Source organism: Calidris pugnax, unplaced genomic scaffold (assembly GCF_001431845.1).
Source record: "Calidris pugnax isolate Ruff unplaced genomic scaffold, ASM143184v1 scaffold70, whole genome shotgun sequence".
In the NCBI taxonomy this organism is placed as follows: Eukaryota; Metazoa; Chordata; class Aves; order Charadriiformes; family Scolopacidae; genus Calidris; species Calidris pugnax.
The window spans coordinates 4,328,306-4,347,304 of NW_015090862.1; the positions used below are offsets into that span (position 1 = coordinate 4,328,306).

The 18,999-nt window shown below is 42.3% G+C and overlaps 1 protein-coding gene and 1 long non-coding RNA gene across 10 annotated transcripts in view; one reads left to right on the forward strand and one right to left on the reverse strand.

The window, feature by feature from the left end:
- TJP1 (tight junction protein 1) overlaps positions 1-18,999 on the reverse strand; it is a 163,014-nt gene that overhangs the window by 76,338 nt on the left and 67,677 nt on the right. The window lies entirely within an intron of this gene.
- On the forward strand, positions 869-3,018 carry LOC106889459. 2 transcript variants are annotated; one of them, XR_001412334.1, is made up of 2 exons: positions 869-993; positions 1,508-3,018. It is a non-coding gene; the product is annotated as an uncharacterized LOC106889459 (long non-coding RNA). The 2 variants fall into 2 exon arrangements; XR_001412335.1 differs by having other exon boundaries at positions 900-1,074.

Sequence of the window (18,999 nt, forward strand, 5' to 3'; positions counted from 1 at the left end):
AATTTGAAAAAAAGTTGCATTCTCAAGCCATAATGCTGTCCTGAAAATAATATCTAAGAAATGAAGTATGGTAGCTGATCTTGCAAACTTAATCTTTTTAAGTTGGTCTCTTAATAGTCCTAGTGGACACTTAGTTGAACATCAGCCAGCGACGTGTGCTTGGGGCAAAGAATCTTAATGGTACCCTGGGCTGCACTACAAATAGTGTTGCCTTCAGGTTGAGGGAGGTAATGATCCTTCCACTCTACTCAACATTGGTGAGACCCCACTTGGAGCACTGTGTCCAGTTCTGGGCTCACTGGGACAAGAGAGATCTGGAGGTGCTGGAGAGAGTACAGTGAGGGACCACCAAGATGATTAAGGTCCTGGAGCATGTCTCCTGTGAGAAAAGGCTGAGAGACTTCAGACCATTCGGTCTGGAGAAGAGAACGTCCAGGGCAGGAGGGGGGTGTGGATTTGCCGAGGGGCCCGGGGTGTCCCTGGGCCGGGGTCCGCGGGCCCGGGGGGTCCCTCGGGGAGGGCTCGAACCGGCGCCGCGTTCGTCTGTTGTTTGAAGGGGGCGGGACGCGGGTGCGCGAGTTCTAATGGTACATTTTGTTCTGGAGATAAAAGCAATAAAGGCACAAAAAGGAAACGGCTTGTGAGATTTGGGGTTGGTGTGAGGTGATGACTCCATAGCCTTAGCATTTCCTACGGCACCACGAGCTGCTCCCCGCGGCTTCGAAAAATAAACTTTTTCAAGTATTTTAGGCCAAGAGGTTTCAGTGCCTTTTGCAAAGTAAGTATTTAGTTAAGCACTAAGAGAAACACTGCAAACATATTTTTTTCCATTTAGAAAGAGACTTTTTAAAGACATTCTCTCCCTTTAGGCGGGTGGGTGCCTCACCCACGCAGGACGGGGCTGGGGATGAGAATGGAGCGGGAGCTGCAGGCACGTTCTGGCCTCGCTGCGACCCAGCGGCGCGTGGCACCGGCTGTTAATCACACCCCCAGGTTTGTGGGACCAAGTGGAGAGTCAATCGATCCACTTCCAAAACAATCACCCGCTACAGTGCTTCAAACCTCCGTGAAAAGGTGACACGCTCTGTGCCTTAGCCACATCACTAGGCTCCACAGTTTATTATGTTGGTTAATTTACTCATTAAATATTGGAGTAGAGCAGAAGTATCACGACTAATCAGATAGACCAACTTCTAGTGAAAGGAAAACGTGAGAAAAAATCCCATGCCAAAATCAGAGTATTTTGCACTGCTTTGCAAACATTTCACAAGGCACAGATGACAGTAAGAGGCATGGTATCAGGGCCACAACGTTCTTGCAGTTGTACTTTTTATGTGCCACCAGCTGCTTTCGTGCTCCCAGCCACCTCCAGCAGTACCTACATTCTTTAAAAGAGGCAATAACTCAATGATCCAAATCACTCCACTACAAAGAAACGCCCTACCCAAAGCTACTGTATGAGCTTTACGTTTGTTCTCCTTTGAAAATAAACAAATTCATATTCCAGGAAATAGCTGAAGCAAATTCCCAAGGCAGCAGTCCGAAATCAGGGGGAAGGGCCAACTCCTCGGCCACGGCGCGGAGAAGGCAGAGTGACCCAGGGGACCTTCTCTCTCGGCAGACACAGTGCCAGCCCGCTCCCTAGAATGTCCTCAGGCAGCCTCAGAGCTCCTGTAACCTCTAGCTTTCCTCACCACCATCCCCGACTCTCCGGCACCAGGCTCTCCCGGAGTACGGAATGCCGAGGCATCACCCCCCACAGCAGCTGTGCTCAGTTCAGGGGGGGCTCCTCCACACCACAGGTCCCCTACGTTGCAGCACGGCCTTCTGACAAAGCTCCTCTACTGGCGCCTGCTATGAAGACATTACTGCAGGTTTTTTATTTGTTAATTGCTAGACGTAACTAAGCCTCAGATACGTTTTTTTTAATCTATCTACACATGCAGAAGGTGGAATGGGACGTTTTTTATGCCCACAGGCTTCATTGCCAGAATCTAGGAGTATTGACCAGAGGCGGCAGGAAGGAAAAGGCTGAGATCACAACAGGAAGGAGGGGGAAGATTTCAAGGTGCTGAGACGCACGAAAAGAAACTCTGGGGAGGGTGATCTGATAAAAAGTAGCGTAAAATAATCCCTCCTTTTCATCTGCCCTCCTGGAATAACAGTTCTGAGCAGGGTGGGCAATGCCTGCGGGCTGGGGAGGAGGACAGGCTGGGAACAAAGATTAAAGACCATGAAACAAGATGAGGCGTATGAACGGCGGGTGACTGAAAGAGGACCAAAGCCATGCGCACACGGAGAGGTGGAGATGGATCCCTAAAATAGGGGAGAAGGACCACGGGAAAGAAAAGTATTTATCTGGGTGTTGGGAGAAAGATGGAGAACAAATAAAAGGATGAAAGTAAAGCATTAAGCAGAGAAAGTTCCAGCAATGATGGAGGTGCCAGTTTTCTATCATCTTATACCAGATGAGAAAATGCCATCAATGCACACACTAAATTTGACAAGGACAGAGACTATTTAACAAGGAAGGACTTCTGTCTAGGGTGTGAAACATCTGGCAGTGGATATTGTCACCAGTCTGGGAGAGGACATATATAACTCTTTTGGGCCACAGCAGCTAATGGGATTTGTTTGTTTGTTTGTTTCCCCGGTTTTTTTTCCTTTGTTCCTTGCTTCCCCCCCCCCATCTCCCTTGTCCTTCCTTCTAACACTTGTTTAAAACTCCATCTCTACTCTTGATATGAATTGGAGGAGCTAGAAATGCCATCTTATTCTACTAGCATTGGTAAAATGCATATACTTGTTGGTAGATACAAATTATTTATTTTATTTAATGAATGTTTTTGCTTGTTTTTAAACAAAGCAATAGCAGGACTATATTCTTGTCCTTTCTGAAAATGCCAGATCAAATGTTGGTTGAATCAAACTAAAATAATTATACTAACTGAAAGAAACCTTCTATTTAACTTTCTTGTTTTAATTCTTAATAAAACATTACAAAATTCATCTCTGAAATGAGGAACTTATGTTTTTTGAAGCCTGTTGGGATTCCACTCTATTCATGTATTCCCTTTGAAAAGGTTTTAAGGAGAAAGCAAATGTCTGTATATATATATGCACATATCAATATATAGCAAGGATATATACATGTCAGTGTTTGTGCAGATATATGTCCTTTATATAGTACATTCAGTTAGATACAGATATATTTACCAAGTCCCATCTGTCAGCTGAAGGATTAGAATTTTAAATCATATTCCCAACACTGCCCTTTTAGGTCTTGCAAACAGGATGGCTTCCTCATCTTTAGAGAGAAAATTGTCTTTAAAGTCAACAGCTGAAGAAAAGCAAGCGCTTAACTCATCATTTAAATAACTGCTCCTGGGAGATCTAAAAAAAGTACTATTATAATTTTCTTGGTAGGAAACCTAAAAATAAAACTACTATTTAATCAGTATAGTTAAAACCATAACCCTAAATTGATTGAAAGGACACAGAAGGACAATCGGATGGGTGAATCCTTCTTGCAAACTGAAGGCATGTCTATCTGTTACACTGCAAGAACAGGAAGTCTGTTTTCTACTCTGTGTCGATTTAACTTTTTAAGAAGTCTTTTGACCACTTAAAGACAGGGAAGAAGGAAACTGCAGAACCGCAGCCACTACAGAGACAACTTCCTGTGGGTTTTGTGGTGTGTGTGGCTCAGAAAGAGAACAATTCATCTCAGACCTTTCAGAGGTATCAGGTGGTTTTGCTGCCCTATGAGGTAGTCTTGGGATACTTAGCTATAAATATGCCTATATATCATCAACGATGGCAAGCGGCTTAGTCAATATTGTACGTTCTGTATTTTTAATTGCCACCGGATTTCAGGAATGAAGAAAAAAGGGGAAAAGAAAATCAGAATTCACCAAAGTATCCATGTCCACCTCAAGAAAGTGGTTTAAATAAAGCTGTGGGAAATTCAAGTCCTTATAATTGCACAGAATTTCGGTGTCTTGCTGAATCAAGTCCCTAGGGAAAAAATTAATGTAGTAATGATGTCTAGTAATGATTCTTATCTTCCTCCCACTTCCACGCAGTTAAAGCTTGCTTCCTATATCTACTTCCTCTTTCAAAGGCTGTGTACCACTGCGGGTGCCTCTTCTGAACAGGCTGCACACAATTGCTCAGGAGACAGTGAACAGGGGCTTCCAATAACCCATTGCCTCTCACATACTGGAACCCTTAGAGAAAGACAAAATCCCCAACATCTGTACTTTACCTCTCACTAACAGATTAAAGCACACACCTCAAGTACACACCAGAGGCTGGATATGCCCTGCATGGGAATAAACCCAACCTGTTTTGCCAGTCAGCCCGTCTTAAACTCCTGCTGTTCTAAACTCATTGTTATTTCTTGTTTAACACCTTTAAAAAAAAAGTATTAGGTTTAACACAGCGCAAGGTTTTTCTCTTCAGACAGAATATCACTTCAATTTTTAAGCAAATGGCAGGTGTACAAATAGAATTAAAAGTAGGTTGCAGTGGCAAAGCAAGATTATTTTCAGCCTTAAAAAACTTAAGGAACTTATCACTGCAGGGCTGAGGAGTAGTCTCTTTGGTTATTATTTTGGGATATCCTTATAAAAAGAAACTCTTTTCTCCTTGGTTTGGCCAGGTCTTAGAGAATCTTTGTCATCTGTGTAATTACGTGTAGTGACAAAAGCTGAGACCGCTGTTGAGGAAAATGTTATCCGTGAGTTTTAATCTTGGTTCATGACAGCAGAGCTAATTTATTACAGAAATGTTATGTAAAACTCTTCTACTTCCCATCCCAGGCAGATGTTTTGTGAACAGGACTAAATTTAAATGCACTGCAGCTGATCAGGGCTGATTTCATGAAATGCTTCACTAGAAGTAGCCACTGGATGTCAAAACGTCAGATATTCTGAATTATTCTACTTTCTCCAGGTTTATTTGGTAAACAAGGGACAGTAAAAATAATCAGAGACAGCTGTGAGACCTAAGCAGGCGCACATTCACTGCTGATGTGGTTCCAGTCCCACAAACAGTTAGACCACAGACAAGTACCACATGTGCTTCACTCATTCTTATTTTTTCATATCCTGCTTTCAGAGAGCACGACTAACAGTTCGCTCTTAAAAACGCTCACCCAGACAACAAGCAACACGTACCAAACATTAACTGCACAGGTAACCTCGATGAGTAAAAGTGATGAAGGGACACGCATCAGGGTAAAGATCGTCGTTACGTACAAACTGTATTTTAGAAAGGCAGCCCAGGGACATCTCAATAAAACTGACTGATTTATCACCTCGTTGGTAAACAACTCTATATTCAAAACCAGAATTTTTCCAGGAACCCTTGCACAAGATACAGTAACAGAACTGTTCTCTGAAACCCAAAGAGCAACCCCAACATACAAGGACCAAGGAGTCTGGGAAGGAAAGGGGGTTGCAGAGGTGCTGTTTTCCAAGCCAGATCGTTTTGGAACCTCAATCACTTCTCCAGTTTCTCGAGTACAAATATGACAGCTGCAACGAGTACCACAGGAAATTATCATTTTTGGATACTGACATTTATAATCTATTTTTATTGCCACTCAGCTTTTGACTTCTAGACTTTTGACTTTTTATCCTCCAGCCTTTCTTATTACAACTGGTTTGAGACTCCATCTATTCTTTTAAATTCACCTGCACAAGTGCATCAAGCCAAGGGACTAACGATGTACTTAAAAGTAGGAACACAGATTACACCCAGTAATTCCAGTGTAATCTTTACCTTAGTTAGTAGCTCTGTCCCAGTAGCACCTGCCCTATAAGAGTGACTTCAGTAAGGTTTAGAGGAGGTAAGGGGATTAAGCTCCTGAGGGTCATGCCCATAGGGTTATGAACCCTTTCCACCTTTGCATCGGCTTTTGTTTCTACCTTCAGATATTAGAAACAGTTAAAAGAAAAGCCCTTTTAAAAGATCGCTGTTTGTGTCAGTGGAAGAAACTCAAGTTACCTTACTTTTTTCCCCTGCAGCTTTCGTAATTATATATTATTGGATGATTATGTTGCACAGTGGTGTCACCACTGGTCTGCAATGGTTTTGTTGGGGCTCCCTTTCAAAACCACTACCATTCAAAAATATAGTAAGCCTGAGACACAAATGTGTCAAATACTATTTTTCTATAAAATACTACAGTAGAACATAGTTTTGAGTTTCAACTCCATGTTTCAATAATTCAGCCTCCTCCCTCAACAGATCTTATTGAAGACAAATTTGCTGGGCATCACTTACTTCCCATCTTAAAATTGAGTGCTGTTCAGTCATTTTTAATCTTTAGCAACTAAGGAGATACCTGGTTATCCATGACATTAAATACTCTATTCTAGCTGTGTCTGCAATCAATAGTAAATTATCTCCCAGGGACAGCATGTTGTTTTGCAGTATGCCCTTGTGGAATATTCATCTGTAATTGTTACAGTGTGGTTAATATTAATCCTTTTAATTATACAAATAAAACTCACAGCAAGTTTCTAAAATGAGTTTAAAAGTTTTCATTTTCGTAACAGTTTCTAGATGGCAACAGACAACAGAGGATAATAGACTAGAAGGTGCTTAGCATGGGAAGATACTGCCTTATTTCCTGAGCTGTGGTCAGGAAAGAAAAAACATGTCACGGGTTGGCTTTTGGGCTTTGGTGTGTCACAGCATGTGACATCAGTGGGCAATATACACTAACGGGATGGAAGCCCCACATTCTTCTAGTGTTTCTTGACCACTCATTTCTGCTCTTGCACTGTGTCACCACCTCCACAGCTGCACCAAGCTAACTCTGTATGGGGAAAACTGAAGTGATACTGGTTAAAAAATTACCCTTGTAGCACAGAAGCAGGAGTAAGCAGCCAAAGATGGGGACTTTTTAAGCTGGATTTACTGGCAAAGATAACGTGATTATGTATCTACACTTGCATATCATTTACCACACTTCAAGCACGTAGATCTCAGTTGCAGATTTCCAAACTTGTGGGCAAAAGGCAGCCCCTGCCTTACAGAGGTGAGGCACCCGTACCTCATCTGAGCTAAGACCACTTGCCCCACTCCTTGGATAACTGCATTACAGTTTTCAAGTGGTGCTGTAAGATATGCCACCATGCATATGCACAGGCAAGAAATCCTTAGATGTGCATTCTTTTAGTTTGGAGATTTATTTAGCATTGGCTGGATATAGATTCGGTGAAACCAGTTACCGCCGACTCCCTCAAAAGCCCTCAGAAAGCACGCACGCTTTTTACACTTGGTCCCAGTAACTGCAACCTGTAATACATTTTCAATAAAATATTTTTTAGAAATAACTAAATACGAATTTGCTTCAAGATTTACAAAATCAAGTTCTGACCACAGATTAACACTGGATGTGTTCAGCACAGTAAACAAGAGCTTCAAAAAGATGTGAAGCACTAAATGATAAATTTATTTATGAGTCATCCCACTGCTTACACTGATACAGATTCCAAACGTCACTCATTTCTCTCAGTTGATTTGATTTTCTCCAGCTGTCTAGGCATTTATACTGCAAACAGATCCTTAAAGTGATTTACAAAATCTGCCACACCAGAAGTTCTTCAGAGAAACTCAGAGGTGGCACTGGTCTCCAGGAAGGGGAGCTCAGTTCTGACCTCAGCTGAGCGCTGCCGGCTGAAACTGGGTGTGCATCTGCTTACTCAGAAAACATCAGCACCCAAGAAGATAAACATACATGACTAAGGGTGTACCTTAAATTCCAATGTTAAATCTGAGAAATATGCAGCCAGATATCTTCCTGGCTCTGCTGCATCACCAGAGAAACCTTCCTCATTGCACAGGACCACGTGCCACAGCCCATGTCACAGTGGTGCCAAGAGGCTCACATCCCAACGGTGCTTTCATCCAGCTACAGGTCTACGGACCGTACGGAAAGATCCAAAGCAAAAATATTTGCAGTGCAAAGCTAACAGGGCAGATGCTGTACGTACCACACTTGGACGAGCACTTCTCACGGCTTACATTTCTATGTTTTTACGTAGCACAAGCTTCCCAGAAAAGCACACATTATATCAATTTCATTAGCTAAATCTTTTCTTTACACATCTGTCAGTTCAATCCAGCGTGCAAGCTGAAAAACTGTAACTGCCATCTCTTTTTTTAAACGTGTGACATTTTAATATGCGTGAAAAGTGCTAAAGCAAGAGCCTAGGGACTGAAATGCTTCTTGTTTTCAGAGCAGGTAAAGCAAGGACAAGCATTAAAGCAAGCTTTCCCGGTGAAGCCCAGTGGCTGTGGCTGTTCTCAGTCCCTCGATCCTTTTGCCTGAAAGTTGGTCCATTCTTTCCAAAGCTATGCTTTGGTCTAATAAAAGATACGGCTTCTCCTCCCAAACCTGGATCCCTAACTAGCAAGTCTTTCTGAAAGTGTTTTCAAAACCGGAGAAGGCAATCTTGCCAAGTGTGAGAACTTTGTGAATTATATAACACTCTTACTTCTTCTATGGTTTTAAGATAAGTAAATGTTAAAATTGACAAGATGCTTAATACTGAAGTGATTTATACAGTTTCTTGTGATCAATGTAACACGTGTTTTTGATGGTGGTATTCCACAGATACTTTATTTAGACCTATATTCCCATACTTTTCAAAAGCTCATGAGAAGGAGCAGTCCTCAAAACACTTTTTGTCTCCCAAAGACCCGATTACAAGTAGGGAGGTTGAAACAAGACCTATGACTACTTCCTGGTGCTGTGTCATACTGATATTTCTCAGAACATCAAATACTTGTGCGGCTGCCTTTTAGACAGGTGCTGCTGGACCAACAGATGTCATACTGCTGCTGAGAGCTTCCATCAGGGTAGCCATATTCTATTTGCACAAGAGTGCATCTCTGTTTTCTGAACAATAAATGCAAAAAACAGGGCAAGCCTAGCCCCTAAAGCCATCACAGAAAGCCATCCAAAAACTTTTTACTAGAAGAAACACCTTTTTTATATACTTGTCTTTCAGTACAGATTAATTTTTCTTTCCAGCCTACTTCTTTCCATTTCTGTAGCTGTGTGATGGCCCTGGCTGCACTAATAGGCCTTAATGGCCCTGACAAATTGATTATTAAGATAATTAATTGTTTCTCTTTAACAGCCCTGTAATCTGGAGGCAGCAGTGGGGGTTGACAGAGATTTGCAGAGAACAGGGGAGAAGGGGAGGTGGGAGCCTTTTTCCCCATGAACACCAGAGTTCTTGCCATAACTCACATGAAACTTCCTCTCTCCGTTCCCTGGCCAGAGCTGCATCACCAGCAGTTAACCCATTCATTATTCTTGGCACAGAAATAAATTAGGTGGGTAATCACTGAATGCTTAGATCATTTGGGAAAATCAGTGAAATAATCTCTAGCTACATAAGCATATTCAGCAAGGATTACAAGTCACGTACAAAGTTTATTATACCCGCAAAGGCAGGGGATAATAGAGCAGTTGTTGCCTGCGTTATATTAAAAACAACAAATAAATTCTGAGCTTTGCAAAATCTTCGCTCGCAACATATGCAGGGTCAGCTTTACCCACGCACGGTCACGGAGGGCCCAGGGCCAAGGGTGTGAGCAGGGATGTCTCCCTGCCTCCCTCCCCGCTCCCCGCGGCTGCGCAAGCCCCGGCCTGTTGCTCCAGAGGCAGGAGCAGCGAAGGGAACGTGTCTCCAGAGCCACACGTTGGGTTAGGACCTGAGAATGCTGCAACACCAGTAACCAGATCTTATCAAAACGGGATTTTTAATGTCACGACTCCGGCTGGATGGGGAGCACGCGAACACTCTTATTTGAATTGCAACCTCTTAAATTAAAATTTAATTATGTATCATATTGCATTTAAAAATTACTATTTTGTTTCTAAGTGAACAGCTTAGATTGTGTAACTGAAGGACATCTACATCACAGCCTTTTTCATGCCACTGCCAAAAATGCCACTGCCCTCCAGAGAGAGCTGGGATGGGGAAAGGGGGCTCCTTCCCAGACGGAGCCACACTCCATCGGCAGGGCTCCTGCCACGGACACCCTCCTCCACCCCAGGGGAGCCTGACCCCCTGCACGGCTCCTGGTTTTAGAAATGACCCCATTGCTGCAATGCACTGCAAATGAAACAACGCACCATTATATGACATTATTTCAATTATATTGAGGTCTTTGCCTCCGAGAGACAAAGCACAGCAGCCACGAAGATCCTGCCCCGTGAAGGAGCAGAAGGCAGCCCAGAGCTGGACACGGAGTGCATGACACCTTGCCTAAAAGCAGAGGTACAACAGAGTACTGGGGCTGAGGCTACCCCCTTACTGCACCAAAGAGTTATACGTATATAAATCTTGAATGACTTGCCGCATGAAAACAAATTGCTAGGCCGCCAGCTGAGATTTCAACTCATTTTGAGCCTCTAATTATGCTTGAACAGCTCTCGAAAACACAGAAATCTGTTTCTGACTGCATAGCAAAGCACGGAATGGGCAAGACAAATATTGTAGTAACCTTCACAAGCAACCTGAGAGTTATTGTAGAAGCCGTCCTCTGCCCTTTCTCCTCTCTGGAGAAGTCAGTACTGATCACGAAAACATATTTAATAATAAGATGCTCCAGAAATTGACCTTTTTTTTTCTTTCTATTTTTAACATTTCTTTCAATGTTTTAAACAAATATTTAATTTGTGATGTTATCTTTCCATTTCCATTCTCTGCTATATGGAAGAAGTATTTAATAGACATACTTTGATGTAAGCACAGATTCACAGACAGATAATGTTCTTCTGAACAAACTTGTTTCTGTAAATATAAATGCAATGCAAACATAACTGGCACAGTCCTGTCTGTGGTAACAGCTGTGATTAAATCATACCTGCTCCTATTGTCAGGGATGTTTATTAACCTCCACTTTGCAACGAAAGGACAAACAACTGTGACTACACCCATGTTTTAGCAGCAGCAGGATACAGATGTTAAATTCTGGACTGCACCAGCCTCAGGTCCCTCCAGCTCTGTAAATGGCCTAAAAGCCAATCTTTTTCATTTCTCTTTTCTAGTTTTTGGGCTTCTTTATATAAAGGTCATTTACTAGGTTCTTCATTTTTGCTGTTACATATCTGAAGAAAAAGAAAAAGTGTAAAATACAGAGCATGAAGCATATTGCTTTTCAACATTCCTCTTCCAAGCATTTTCTGGGACCTTTTTAGAAGAAAGTATTCATTGTTCACACAGAATTCTCTTGTATGGCCTTAGCTCTGTCACCCCTTCCTCATGGAGCAGATGCTGAGACCCAGAAAGCACAAACACCTGGGTCTCACCTCGCAGCTGCCACGGGGATGCTTGGTGGCCCTGGGTTAATTATGTCACTTCTCTCTACATCAGTCAGACATCAGTGGGGGCTATGGGAAAATTAATCACTTGAAGAAGCTTTTTATGTGCTTTAGAAATTAACTGGGGGTAGATAAATACACAGTACTGCTGTAAAACTGTAATTGAAAAAGATAAAATTAAGCCAAATATTGGTCGTCATTCTTAAAAATTCACGCACCTCACACACTCAGTTGTTGATATTTGCATTTTTTTCTCTCCTGATTGAGTGTTTTAAAGTGCTTGCTACTTCAGCAAGGCAGGTAATTATAGCTTATTATGTACTGGCCAAGTATGGGGATTGGACAGGTTCCCCTGTTGTCACTTTCTTCCCCAGTATGAAATTCTTACAGATACAGCGCAGACAGTCCAGGCTTTTTTGAAAGCTACATTGCATTGCAAAGTACAAACTGATTTTTAATTTCTTCATATTATCATCTCCATTTCTCCTTTTACCCTTGGAGGTTTTCAAGACCAGACTGGCTCCAGCCCGGAGCAACCTGGTCTGATCTCAGAGCTGGACCTGCCCCAAGATGGGGCTGGAGCCCTCCATAAGTCCCTTCTAACCTGAATGATTCCACAAGTCTATGATTACTGCTTCTTCCAAGTGAAAATTAGAATTTCGCAGGGTTTGCACCTCTGTATTAGTTTGTTTCTACAGCAGAATATTAATTTTATGTTCTGCACATTTTCAACCTCCCTAACCAGCTTCCTAAAGTATTTTCCACCTCCAGTGGAGGTAGCTTTTTTAAGCTTCCTAAGTAATAGCAGTGAGCTTTATTATACCTTTTTCTCCCCTTTCTACTGTCTGACAGGAGACATTACTGCCATTTGGCAAACGGTGTGCTTTTACATTTTATTCCTTATTCCTTTCTTGAAGAGATACTGTAAGAGTTACAAAAGCAGCTCAGCACTGTGCACACCTATGTGAGAATTTCTACTGTCTTTAAAAGTTAATGTGAAAACAAAATAATTTACATGCAAAACTCAGTAAATGACTGCCAGAGTCAGAAACCAAGAGAAGCTAGAAAACAATCAACTGAGATGCAACTGTTTTTACTTCCACCTTTATCTATACCTAGATTTTTCAGCAAATTGTTGTTGGTATTTTATATCCTTTAAGCACGGTTCAATATGCAAACATAGGCACTTTCAGTATTTTTGCTTTTATGGATTTAAGATCCATAATGCTAGACCAAAATATCTTTTTTTGTTCCTTGCAAATATAAGCTGGTATAAATGGCTCCAGTGAGTAATTTTCCTTAAGGGCCACTGCATAAGTCTGGCATATTTTCTGACTATCCACATTACTGAAGGTTGCTTACAGCTTTGAGCAAAACAGTGAGAGTACTGCCATCCTCATGATCAGGCATCCAAGGAGACAACTCTTTTGATAGTTACAGAAAAAAGGACTCATTGTTTGCAAAACAACTTGGGCACTTCTCTGTTTCTCGCCAAAGCCCGTCCACACTTAACGCTCCGGGTGGGCTCTGGATATGTGAGGGCAGCATCCCACCCATGATCAGTGAGTCACTGCAGCATGATCATCCCGTGATTAAACCACTCTTGCTTCCTTTTGCTGTGGCCGCTCCACATTGGAGCCTTTCCAAGTTAAGTCCACATCTTCTTGCTCAGAGATGTGTTCATCCCCCCGGTACACCGCGTTTGAGACTGCAGCACCACGGACCGTGGGACTGAGCCCTACTGGAAGGCAGTAAATCACGATGCTTGACTTCATAATTTGTGTGACTATCTGTTCATCCAGGACAATCAGCACCATTTACACCAGTTGTGAACAGCCACACGCAGGAAGCACTTTTGGTGTCATGATAATGCCTACAAAGACACCGCTCCACATCTCAGAGAGATAATGACTAGGAAATACAGGAGAATCAGCAAAAAGGTGATCCTAAAATGAGGGGCTGGAAGGTGGGAAACAGTTGTTTGGGGGACTGGAACGTACCCAAGTTTACTTTCAACTATGTAAAATTAATCTACAGATCAAATTGAATCCAGTACAGTAATAAAAGTGGCAGATAACTTACAACAAAATACAAGCACAAGACAAGTTTTCTGGAAAAAGCCTCAAACAACTGAAACAATCACATGGACAGTCTCAAAACCCCAGGCCCCTGCAGTGCTATGGAACAGGGGGTACCAGAGAGGACCAAGAGGTGCAGGGGTATTCCAGGTCTGCCTTGGAACCCCAGTGACAGGGACGGCCACAACTGACCCTTGTTGTTCTGATCTGTGGCTTTTTGTTATGTCCCCCAAGACTTTTGTGCCTTAAAGATAAAAACTTACCAGCTAGAGACAATTTTCCTCTCATGTCTTACGGAATGTTTCTGCTCTCTTTCCTGTGGTACCGAGAGGTATTTTCTGTGCATTGTGTACGGGAATCTACTATTACCTAGGCAGTGCAAGGAGATGCCTGGTTCCTAAGAGGGTATTTCATCTATTTTAGATGATTGCAAAATGGTGGTGTCCTTAAAAGAACAACCCCATCATGTAGAGGGCTGAAGGAAAACTCTAATTTAACTAAAGAGCCCTAAAGCTGCCTCAGTTCAGACTTGTTCCCAAGAGAACATTGCTGGGAGCCAACTACCGTCGCTTCCTTTGCTTTCTGTTGCTGGCAAGACTGAATCTATTTTTTACTGACATGCCACTTATAATATGCTGTGAAATGCAGACAAAATGCAAAGAGAAATCACAAGCTCTCTTGATAAATATTTGACATCAGTTTCCGATGCTCAGAGATAGTTTTGTGATGCTCTGAACTCAGGTATGATGATACAGCAGCGTAGTGCTGTTGTGGTTTGGTTACACAGAAATGTCAGGGGTGAGATGAAGAGCGACCTTCCATGAAAGAGCATATTCTAGCATCTTTTACTACTGTATGCAGTGGCTCCTGATCAGTAGTTTGGCTGTGCTACTGACTTCCTGTGTAACTGCTCAAGTCACTTAATTTGCTCAGTTTGATCACCTATAAAGCAAAATAAAATATGTAAGTGCCTTTGTAAACCACTTCAAGATCCTGTGATGGATGTGTTATATAAATGCTATTTATTACAGTAAACATTTCTTCACTACATTCACAATTTTTTGCTCTTGTTTCAAATTTTGTTCGGACATATCTTGATAACATTTCGTTGACATCCTGCACTTTGCAACTTTGATTTTAGACATGGATGTCCTCCTCTGCTCAGTCTACCCTCAGCCTTCTTCTGCCTGACACTTCTCCCAATCCCTGCGTCGCTCTCTCACCCGTGCTGCTTCAGCCATCTCCAACTCTCAACTGCCTTCAACCTACTGCACAACTTCCCGACTTCACACCATGCCTGCAAACTTCCCTTCACCCGAACCTGAAGATGAGCATTTCCATCACATTTCTCCACTGCAGCAAACTCACATGCTGGAATGAATTTTGCAAGACAGTACTTTTTGCTGCATTTCAACTCCAGCTTTTCTTTCACCATCTCTGTCATTTTCCTTTTGTCTTGCTATGTAACTGCCTGCACTTACTTTGATAGGGTTTATACCTCCTTCTTTCTATTTCTTTGTGTCAATAGTTTTGAGCAACAACAAAAATAACGTTATCTAAGGATGCAGGTACCTTTACAAAATGTCACAAAAACTTATTTTTGGCAGTAATCCCAGAGCAAAACAAAGATATTTTGGGAAGGCCTCCATTTGAAAATAAATTCTATTCTAAACCAGAGGTCCCTGTGCTTTTTCAGAGGAAGGGGTCTGTCATTCCTTGCGCACAGAGAGATCCTGATGGAAATGAGGGAGTTACAGCTCTGCCCCATATCTACATCTCTTGGCTCGTGCTGCTCTGAGCGAGGCCTCCCACCACCCTCCCTCTCCCCCATCTGCAGCAGCAGAGCACCCACCGCAGCTATCTGGAAGGAGAAGACTCTCAGGGTGCCATTTACCTCATCTTCAGTTGTCTTTTAAAGGAGTGACAGCTGGAAATAAAGGTACGAGGCAGCAGCTGGTTATTAATGCAGTGGAGAGGACCACAGCAGCTCTGTGGAAGTTTGTTCACTGAGTGCAGGAGCAGAATCAAAGAATTTCAAAGCTGTCCTTCCTTTCCCAAGCTGTCCTTCCTCTGCTCACCAGGTGACCCTGAGTATCTACAATTAAGGTTTTTTTTGTCCATATTTCCTTAGGCAGATCCTGCACTTCATTTCTTCTGGAAGGTGCAGCCCAGGGGAAGGTAAAAGTGACTTTAAGTGGTATCTGCATTGCCTGCACACTGTCCCTGCCTTGGGTTACAGCAGTTCCTTCTGAAAATTAGCAGAATGCTACAAGCATACTTCTTGTCCTCAGCAGACCTCCTGCCATACAAGCTGGACTGGGAGAAACACAGGCCTCCTAACATCAAGCATATCACGGGAATTCTGTCCTAGACTCTGGAATTCTCCATGTCACTGCAGCAGACAGGAGGACAGGAGGAAGCTGGAATCCCCGCTGAGCTAAGTGAAAAAATAGAATCAACCTTTACCCCTCAGTAAGACAATGTATTTCTTTGACTGACTGACTGTCGGAAGCAAAAGAAGCTATAAAAACTACACTCCTAACCTGAAAAATAAAACTCCATATGTAAGCTAAACCCGCAACCTTCAGGCTGATTTCAGTGCCATGGGGAAGGAATGGATGCTGCACAAGTCTTTCCAGATTTCCACTCCGCAGATGGCCATGGCATTTTCCACATGACTCCTACTGTAATACCAGAACCACATAAGTCATTTATAAGTAACTGATATGTCACAGCACCTTATAGGGCGCTTGTGCAGTATTCAAAGCTGAACAGACAATACAAAATAAGCATTAGCATGTCTCGTTTTCATTTTATATAGAGCATGTATGCATCCAAAAAAGTAGAAAAGCAGAACAAATACTGATGCGTTAGCTTCAGCACATGAAGATTTCGGAACTGCCATTGAATATGATAATCTGAAATGCAATAGAATGACAAAGGACATGCCCACAGAAAATAAAAGGTTATTTTGTAGTGTGGTCCACACGCTGACAATAATGTTACCATTGATCTGAATTGATGCCACTTGTATAAGTGGCAATTACTTTGTTACTGGAGAAAGAGGTGTCTAATTGCTGAGAATGACCCTTCTGTCTTTGTTTTCCATTCTCTTTCTCTTTCTTCCATTGGGTTAAACAGATATACACTTCATTTTTGTCTTTTCTTATGACAAGATGGAATAAAATAATCTTTAAAAATTTAGTAACGGGAGACATTGGTTGAAAAAATATCAAGGAATACAAAGAAAATTCTATGGCTTTTGATGCTAAGAGAATATGGGGTGAAGAACAAGATCACATTAGCTTTTAACCTCAAGGTATTCAATGTGTTATGCAGAATTCTCCACAACAAAAAACAACAGAAAGTAAAAAAGAAAGTTCCCACTGGTACCACAACTAAGCATTCAGGTCGCATGAATACCTATTTTTTTAAAACATTTTCTGTTTGCTTCTAAACATACTTCATTTCAGTGCAAAGCTTCATAATTATTTCTTTTCTGTCGACCCCTGAGCAGGAAACTGAGGTGCTAAAGTTCCAGGTGTTGGTACCCTGGGCATGCAAAGAGACACCCGCATTGCCCCCCACTCCTTCCAGCTCCAGCTGCCTGTGTAGCCCAGATCAATCTCAGCAGCAGCAATAGTGCACTTCCATCTCAGAAGGAATTTATTAAAACACCTTTCTGAGCGATCATAACAAAACTGCCTCAGAGGGGAGGTGGAACAGACAGAACAACTACACCACCAAAACTGAATGTGAGTGTCTGACACCACTAAGACCGCAAACGATCATTAAATTATAATTCAAATCCAAATTGGCAATACGTTCCCTTTAACAAGCCTGACACGCCTCCACTGTGCCTTGGTGCAAGAGCAACAGCCAGGTATCAGAGTATCCGACCCTGTTCTGTTCCCAGCAGTTCCAGTTTGGCCAGAGCCCGGGCTCTGGGAAGGAGGCGGGCGGTTTTGGAGTGGAACCACCTTACAGATGGAATGTCTCCCTTCCAACACAACAACATTGGCCATGCTAATATCCAAGTATAAACAATTTGTCACAAATATGCAAGAAGTGCTCGGTAATCAAAGATGGGTCACTAAAAAGGGACAGATTTCTTGTCCTGTACGTGAGCAATAAACTAAAAGGAGTTGCTCTTACATTAGTTGAGTGACGCAGATTTTGCTTATAGAGCCCTAGGCATATAAAAATAAATTCATAGCTACAGTATAGGTTTAGTGCCAACACATCACTGATGGTGGGGAAAGTGGATTTAAATTACCCCTGAAGTTTAGTCTCCAGCAAGTTGAGTCTCCAGCATCATTCAGAAACAGATCAGTACAACTTAAAATTTAACTACGTTGGTAAGGACCTTAATGGCATTTCTCAGGATCCAAGAGAACACAGACTCCAGAGAACAGACCTGAGCTGACATCTTGCTCCCTCTCCACTCCACCTCTGCCATCTGAGCCTCAGCCAGAGCCCGGGGATGAAGGCCGATGCGCTGCTTTTATGTCAACACGCCGGTTGGGGAATCCCTATGCAACTAGTTAAGCCAGTTCTGAGGTTGCAGTTGCCACCAAAGCACCCTGACTTAGCCAGTGCAATCGACTACAGCAACTGCACTATGCTGTTGAATATTACAGGTTTCTTTTTTTTTTTTTTTTTTTCCTCCCCTTATAACCGGGGTGAATTAGTCATTTTCCTACAAAGTAAACAGAAGTGGCACCACATCTGACCCCGCAGCACCCTGGGCTTAATATTACAGGGTTCTTTTTTTTTTTTTTTTTTTCATCTGCTTATCAACGAGGTCAATTAAGAATGCAGCACTTCTGAACATCAATCTAGGTAACCAAGCACAGATCTGGTAGCTCTGGCAGGTGGACACCTGTCTCTGAGGAAAATCTGACATCGGTTTAAATAATGGGGACAGGTTTGTAAAGAAACATGAAGAAGAGGGGAACATTCCTTTTTGATTATGTGAACTCCCACACGCGATCTCATGAAGAATTTGTGTGGGAACTTATTTACAAAACTGGGACTTACTGTCATTATACTGTGCTGAAGCAGAGAAAAAAATTATCGTGCTATAAGTCAAATGTCACAGCAGAATTTAATATGCTGGAATTCTTGGAAAGTGTTCTAATGCTTTCAGCTCAAACAGCGTACACTGCTTTTTATAGCAAGGAATTTTAATTATTATTAGTTTCTGGCAATCCCCATAGTCTGCTGGCATTTTCTAAGCCACAGAGATTAAAACCTGAAGAGAAACAGAAGGTGGTAGGAAAGGGAAGAATGCCTAATTGAAGTACTCAACATCTATTTATCCATGACTTACTAATATAGATATGTGAGCAGGAGTTCAAGATCAAGATATTATTCTCATTTTCTCCCCCAACGTCCCCAAATGATTAATCAACTGAATTCTCATAACAGCAAAAATAGGTCAGAGAGAGGTAGGGAAGTGAGTGGATCACGTAAAGGATGGCAGTGTAGTGGGTGGGCTGAGGAAAGACTAGCAAAGCAGTTTGCCTAAAGGACGGAAAGAAACCCTGGCAAGGTTTGTGCTTC